This window comes from Ciconia boyciana, chromosome 5 (assembly GCF_034638445.1).
Source record: "Ciconia boyciana chromosome 5, ASM3463844v1, whole genome shotgun sequence".
NCBI lineage: Eukaryota > Metazoa > Chordata > Aves > Ciconiiformes > Ciconiidae > Ciconia > Ciconia boyciana.
In genome coordinates, this window is record NC_132938.1 from 3,638,624 (window position 1) to 3,646,335 (window position 7,712).

Genomic DNA, 7,712 nt, shown 5'->3' on the forward strand with positions numbered 1-7,712 from the left:
CAGGGCTTACCCACCTCCATGGCTTGTCCCCCCAGATCTGAGACAGCCTCGGACTAAACACCACCACCAGTGACCCAAGAAGCAGACCTCGAGTGTCCAAACCCAGCTGGAGATGAGAAGGAAGGTCCTAGCCAGTGGGCAAGCCTTGGCATAAACTTTTACCAGGCCGAGTAGGGACAAAAAAAGAAAACTTAAGCTGAGTGGGTGGTCAGGTGGAGCTTTGGGAGGTTGTGGAGGGGATTCCCTTCAACAGCAAGACCAGGAGATCTCGTAGGTCATCACCACCCTCACCTCCAGCAGCTCCATCACCCACTCAGGACCAGGACCTTCACCTGTGGGCATCAGCCCCACAACTAGGTAACTGGATCACACCATCCCTCCTGGCTGCTTTTGGCATGCAGGGCAGGGCTGGAAGGATTTCTTTTTTTTTTTTTTTTTCTTTTTTAAATACCTCAATTAGTGCATTTTGGGTTCCTTCCACGTTGCCCCCAAGCATTTCTTCTGTCAGGGGCTATAGTCTTCCACTGCCAGTTATTGGAGGCAAAGGCTTGTTATTTTTCTGGGCTCAGGGCCAAATTTGTATTTAATTTTTGCTCCAGATGGCACAGCACTCTAGATGCATCAGCTGGAGCATCTAACCTGTATGAATAAAGTAATAGAGCAAATAAACTGATTTACTCAGGGGCTGTATGACAAGCTCAAGGCAGCTCTGTTTACACCTGTCATATAAAAGAAGCGTTAATATGAATTCAGGCTATGGTCTCGCTATCAAACCAAACACCCATGGGAACTGAAACAATAATGGGAATCTAAAAAATAATATTAAAACTTGTATTTTGCTTCCTCGCAAGTCAAGCATAAAGAAAGGCTTGTTTCAGCCGTCAGGGCAGTCAGGTCTGAGCCTGGACCTGGGTTTCGTTCCCCTTCCTCCATCCTCGCTGGCCCCAAAGCCGCTGTCGGCAGTGAGTCGTGCAAACCAGGGTCGAACTTCCCTCCTATGAACAAGGAGAAGGGCTGGTGAACCCGGATTTTAGTGTGCGGTGCTGAGAGCTTACGGCCCTGCTCACCCAAGGAGGACGTGAGAGGACAACCATGAGATGCTCCAGTTACATTTCTGGCTAATTCACCCTGTTTCTAGGAAGCTGCCGCATCCCTCCGGCACAGCCTGCAGCTGGGATATGTTCCCTGCAAACTACATCACCCAAAATAACCCAGAAAAATTAAAAAAAAAAAAAAAAAGAAAAAAGAGAAGTGAGTAGTCGGTTTATCTGCCTGGGCACACGAAATGCCACATAAAGTCAGCTGAGCCTGCAAACGTCTGGAAACAAAGGCACGGGGGGGGTTTGTGCTTGTCTTTGCTCCGTTCAGAGCATCCTCGGGCTGCGAGAGCCCGTCCTGGCGGCAGTCGAGACAAAGGAAAGCCAGGAGCTGTCGGCAGGAGTCGGACGGGGAAAACCGGGGTGAGGAGGCACCCACATCGCCCTCCCCAGCAGCCGCGGAGCCGGGTTCGCGTGTTGCTGAACACGTTATACATGGCAGGAAACTCGAGATCAAAGGAGAGGAGCGTGCCAGAGCAAGATGTCATCCAAACCTCCTGCCAAAGGTGCGCAAGGGAGGGGGGAAATAACCCCCAGACACACACGCTGGCACATCCGAAGGATCCGGCACTGCTCGTAGGTGTGTGGGGTGGGGGGACCCTCCGAGACGCTCCTCTCCGCACACCCGGGCTAAAACAAAGACAGGCTAAACTAAACAAAAAAAAAACCAACCCAAACACTCCAGGAGGTGCATTTTTACCCATCAGTTTTCAGTCCTGTGGGACCCGCGCGCATCCCCTGCCAAAGCGGGCGAAGCAGCGGATGCTGGGAGGGCTCCGTACGTGCCTGTACGGCAGGAACAGCTGCCCCGTTCAACTCCAAAAAGCAGCTTTGCCCATTTCTGGGTGGTTTTTTTTAAGCCAAAGAAACCCGCAGCGTCCTGTCTCGGCCCCAGGAAAGCAAGGACATGCCTGCATCCAAACTGGTGGCTACCGTGAATGGGGTGACCCAGGGACCCCGAGTGGAGCGTGGGGTGGGACCCCCAGGAGCTCCCCCTCGTAAAAGAGGTCCGGGTGCGATGGGCGCTGGGTGGGGACACGTTCCCTGTCCCTCTGCACTGCCCCAGCCCCCTCCTCTGTCACTCCTGGACGACGAGGTCCCAGATCACGGTCCAGCCTCTGCTGTCCCCTCCTCCAGGCTGTCCCCTCTGCCCTCCAAGTGGAGACCTTATGGGTCCCCAGTGGCAGCCCCACGGGGCTACAAGCCACCCCAAAGGCACACCCCGGTCACCCTGAGGAGAGCCTGCCCTGTAGGGGTCTATGTGGGGGGCAGCAGGGACAGGTCCTGCCCTGCACGGCACAGTCAGGGGCAGCCCCGTTTCCCTTTGGAGATCCCTGCCCCATAGGGGCCTATGGAGCTGAGAAGGAGGGCAACCTGCCCCCCACGGGGGCTGCTGAGGAGGGGGTGCCCCTGCCCCACAGGGACGCCGGAGGAGGGGTCCTGCCCCATAGAGCAGTGCACAAGGAGCGGCCCTGCCCCACAGGGGTGCCAGGGGAGGGCCCCTGCCCCACAGAGCGGTGCACAGGGAGAAGGGCCCTGCCCCACAGGGTTGGTGAAGAAGGGGAGCAGTGCGCAGGGAGGGGAGCCCCTGCCCCACAGAGCAGCGCACAAGGAAGGGCCCTGCCCCACAGGGGTGCTGAAGGAGGGGCCCTGCCCCATAGAACAAGGCACAGGGAGGGGGTCCCGCCCCACAGGGGGGCTGGAGGACGGACCCTGCTCCGCAGAGCGGTGCACAGGGAGGGGGTCCTGCCCCACGGGGGTGCTGGAGGAAGGGCCCTGCCCCACAGAACGACGCACAGGGAGGGGGCCCTGCCCCACGGCGGGGCCGGAGGGGGGGCCCTGCCCCACAGAGCGCTGCACGGGCAGGGGCTGCCCGGTCCTCCGGCCCCCCAGGGGGCCCCCGCCGCCCCGCGGCCGCCCCGCACTCACCCGCCGCTGTCCCGCCGAGGCTCGCGCCGCCCGCACTGCCCGGCGGCGGGGAGGGACCCGGATGGAGGCGGCCCCGCCCCGCCCCGCCCCGCCCCCGCCCGGCGCCGGGCACCGCCGCGCCGCTTCGCCGCCCGTACTGCGCCTGCGCGATGCCGCGCCCCGGGGCGGAGCGGCGGAGTGACGTCAGGGCGGGGTGGAGGGGCCGGGGTGGGGGTGGGGCGCCATTGCGGGTGGCGCTGGGACTGGGTGGGGTGGGGTGGGGAGAGGGGGTGACACGGGGCCGGGGGGCACCGGGGAGGTGGCGGGGAGGTGTAGTGGGGACGTGAGGTGGCTGTGGGGACAGGGAGGTGGTGTGGGGACATGAGGTGACACTGGGGACAAGGTGGCACTGGGGAGGGGATGATGTAGTGGGGACGTGAGGTGGCTGTGGGTACGGGGGTGATGTGGGGACATGAGGTGACACTGGGGACAAGGTGGCACTGAGGCCAGGGGGATGATGTAGTGGGGACGTGAGGTGACACTGGGGACAAGGGCTGTGGGGACAGGGGCTGTGGGGACATGAGGTGACGTTGGAGACATGAGGTGGGCAGTGGGGATGGCAGTGGGGACAGGGCAGGGCTGTGGGGAGGAGGTGATGGTGGTGGCAAGGAAGATGATGGGGTGGCAGTGGCGCTAAGAGGGGTGGCGCAGAGGGGACAGGAGGTGGCACTGGGGGGGACGTGCGAGCGGGCACCGTCCGGCTCTGGTTGCCTCTGCCAGCATCCACACCCAGCCGGCTGCACTGGGGGAGAAGGATCCGTCCCTGTCCCCATTCCGAGGGACTCGACATCACTTGCAAGAGACATGACATCACCCCCTGGCACCGGGATGTCAGCTGGCTGGCATCACCTCATCAGGATGAGCTCTCGTTGTCCGGAGGACAACGCGTTTTCTCTTCCCACCCTTCGAAGACAAACTGGGCAGGCAGGAGGAGAGAGACCACCTTGCACCTACGCAGCGGGGGCTCTGCACCCCAGCGCAGCAGGGACCGAGTAACGTCTGGCACGGTGGCCGCGTGCGCGCTGCCCGTCTGCACGTGCGTCACGAGCCACGGAGATTTACTGAGCTCAGGATCTCTGGTACATCAGTGACTCATCTCAGCCTTATCAGAGCTCCTCGCAAGGTCTGAGGCGCTGGAGCTCATCTGGAGGATGTTATTAATGTGCAAGGAAAGTCTTATCTTCCTTCTCCTTTCCCAGCCGGGAGGGTGAAGCCCAGCAAGGCCAGATCCAGCGGTGGGCAAGCCAGGGAGAGGAGGCAGGGCTAAAATTAGCTGCGAGCCTGTAATGAGAAGCCCATGAATAGGCTTCATCTGTGGTGTTTCCATCCCTCGGCCCCACACAGCGGGCTGCACCGTGGCAGCAGCTGCATCCCGGTGAAATCGGATGGCCTTTGCCGGTGACGTGACGGTGGGAAACTCCTCCTGCAGTGGGGACCGACGCTGCTTTCCTGCCTCGCCTCTCTCCAGGCTCTGCAGAGGACTGAGACGCGAGGATCCCCAGGCACTGTGAGAGCATAAACTAATCCCAGTTATGACCTTGTCTCCCTCGCCAGCGGAGGAAGGCAGCGGCGTGAGTGCCGGATGCCCTAACGAGGTGTCGTGGGAGGACCTGCAGCATCTTTGAAGACGATGCTGGCCCTGACCTCAGGATGCCTGAATGATGAGACGGGGAGCTGGTTTGCTGGATGTTTTCACTGAGTGAAGCCCTATTCCCACTGTGGGAATCCCCACTTTGCATGGGAGGGATTTGCCTGAACACGCTGGAGCTGCCTTTAGCTGGGACTCCTGGTGTCGACAAAGAGACTGCGGAGCCAGGGCCCCGCGGGGACCTACCGCCAGCAGCTGACAGGATGAATTTGGGAAGCAAATGCACTCGGAGATCAGGTTCTGCTGTTCCTCCCACGCTGGCCAGCCCCCGGCACCCCGGGGTGAAGCCCGGAGCCAGGGCTGGCGGAGAGGAGCGCCGCTGGCTGCACACACAGCCTTCGTCCTTGGCACATCCTGGAAGGAAACTCATCTTGTAGGGCACATAAATGGATGGAAACCTCTCCCTTTCGTAGCCCGAGCGATGGCTAGGGTGTTAGGACACAGCAGGCTGTGATAATGCATGAAGGCGAGCGATGTGCTGCATCTGATCACGCCGCCTCCTCTGTTATCTGTATTCAAGGAAGAGAGAGTTTGGCCCTTATTAATAAATCGTTATTCTTGAGCTGGTCCGTGGAGTCAGCGCAGAGCTGCAGTGAGGTCTGCTGGCTCCAATGCCTCGCCGGGCTTCGCGGGAAGGGCTGGAGAGGGAAAAATGGTCCAGCCCAAATTTGCCAGCGGGGTTCGGGCGGAGGATGCTGCCAGCTGGATGGTGCGTGAGCACGGGCTTTCCACGGATCTGGCCCAGCCCCGTGGCACGGTCCCGCTCGCTGTCACCCCAGTCCAAGGGGCAGGGTGTTCCCGCAGGCTGCTCTTCTGGGAGGTCTGCAGGGATTGATGGCTGAGGGGTTGGGGGCTGCACTGGGGAGGGGGCTGCATACGGGAGAGTAGGACTTCATCTCGGTCTGTCTGCCCGTCAGGGACCAGAGGGAGCTGAGGACTGGCATGGCTCCTTACATACCACCTCCTCCAGCTTTCCCGAGCTGCTGGGACCTGGGGGGAGATGACATCCACCCCGAGGAGGTGACAAACACAGGCATGATGAAGTTCGGGATGCAGGTGGAAACCAGGCTGTGACATTTCACCAGAGGGAGAAATTCCCTGGAAGAGAGGAAAAAAACCCAAACTGGCCCCGCAGGCAGGGACCTTCTGCGTCTGGACATCAGCTGCCTGCAAGGAAGGGTGGCCAGGACGGTGGGGTGGCCGTTGGGACCTCCAGTGCTGGCACAGGGCTCCCGGACACTGCACTATGCCCAGGCTCTGCTGCTGGTTATAGCAAACGGCTCCCTGTGATGCACCGCCCTCCCTGCCTCAGTTTCCCCTTTGGGAAGCGCTGCTGCCTCTGTGGGGACGTGTCCGAGAAAGTCCCCTTGGTGGACGGGGAAGGATCGGATGAGCAGTGTCCTGCCCGCAGGCTGGCGGTGTGAGGCTTGCGGGACGGCGGCACACAAAACCGGCTCATCTGGGGGAGCGGGGACGCGTCTCCGAGCTCTGATTCACCACCCCGACTGCGGAGGAAACCACGCCGCTCACTTTCTCCCTGCTCCGTGCGCTCCTGCTAATAACACCCCACGTTATGTATGAGAAGATCCAGTTTTTCCTACTCAATGAGCGAAGGTAGCTGAGATCCAGCACGGCTGCATGCCCGGACCTTAAGGCAGAGAGATGGGGTGATAAGGGAGGGTGGGCCTGTCTCGTTGGGAAGGTGGAAGATGCCTCCTCTCTCCTCTCATTCCTCTCTGGGATGTTTTTGCTTTGTGATAATCACCTCTCCTTAGCTGAAGGAGGGCTCGCAGGCCAGCTGGTGGACCTCCACCCATTGCAAAGCTGCTTCTGCACTGCACAGGCATAGCCCTCGCTGGCAAAATGCACAAAGCAGATGGAGCAGAGGCTGCCTTCTCCTGGGCAAGGGATCTCCTGCTCCTCTTATGATGCACGTGATGCTCCTCTGCACTGACCCAGCCTGTAGAGATACCCCAAAGTCTTTATCCTGATTTTGGGGAGGAAGCAGAGGGGGTTGAGCAGCTTGTCTTTGGGAAGCTCTTCTCATGGCACATGAACCAAGCCGGCTGCAAAGCTCTCCTCCTAGCCTGCTCCTGAGTTCAGGTGGTGCTGGACCACGGCAGATCTGTTGTCATCCCAAGACAAATGAGGTGACAAGCCCAGGGATGGGACCTGTGTGTCCCTGTGAAGCGGGCAGAGGCTGGAGTGGTGGCAGCAGCTGGGGAGCCTCCCTGACTCACCAGCTCCTGCAGCCTGCCAGGATCTCCTGGTCCTCTGAGGTTGTCTTGGGTGGATCATGACTGGGCTGTGGGACAGGGACAAGCTCTTTTCCGGTGGCATTTCAGCCTTGCTTGCAGGTGGTGGTAGAGTTTTGGGTTCCCCATTGTGAGTTAGACTTAAATCCACCCATGCAGCCCAAGGAAAGCCATGGTCTGCTCCAGGGGCCTGGTGGACCCAGTGTGATCCCAATAGAGAAATGAGCTGGGTGAACCCAGTGAGGTACCTGCACTTTTGGTGCTCTCAAGCCCTCTGAAAGCAAATGCTGATACCCAACTTGTCGCTGCCCAAGGGACCTCATTTGAGCAGAAAACCCAGAATTTATCTGGCAGACAGGAGAACACCAACCTCAGCAGGGCTTGGGTGTAATTTTCCCTTTTGGGGTGAAAACTAATGAGGTGGCTGTGGGGAGAGACACCCTCTGATTGTCGGCGCGGAGGAGATGGTGGGAGGTGTAGGTCGATAGTGTTATCGCTGCCTGGTGACTTGGCCCCCAGAGCCCTCCCCGGCCGCAGCAGGGATTTCACAGGGCTCGTCAAGGGCTGATCCTTGGCTGAAGCCCCAATGAAATGAGGCAGAAGAAGGTGTTAGTGGGTCTCACAGGAGGGTTTCTGTTTGATGTTCCCTTCTCATCACTGAGATTCACATTCTGGTTGTTTCCCTCAGGCTTTTTCCTGAAGCATGTTACTGGGTGAGGTCTACGCTGCTGAAATCTCAGCCCT

General features: G+C 59.8%; 1 protein-coding gene across 2 annotated transcripts in view; it reads right to left on the minus strand.

Annotated features, from left to right (window-relative positions):
• RNF24 (ring finger protein 24) overlaps window positions 1-3,152 on the minus strand; it is a 32,278-nt gene extending 29,126 nt beyond the window's left edge. Inside the window, exon 1 of one of the 2 annotated variants that reach the window (XM_072862343.1) lies at window positions 3,027-3,152. The gene's annotated coding sequence lies outside the window, so the exon portion shown is untranslated. The remainder of the gene's footprint in view (window positions 1-3,026) is intronic. The other variant, XM_072862344.1, reaches the window with a different exon arrangement.
• Window positions 3,153-7,712: the final 4,560 nt, after the last annotated feature.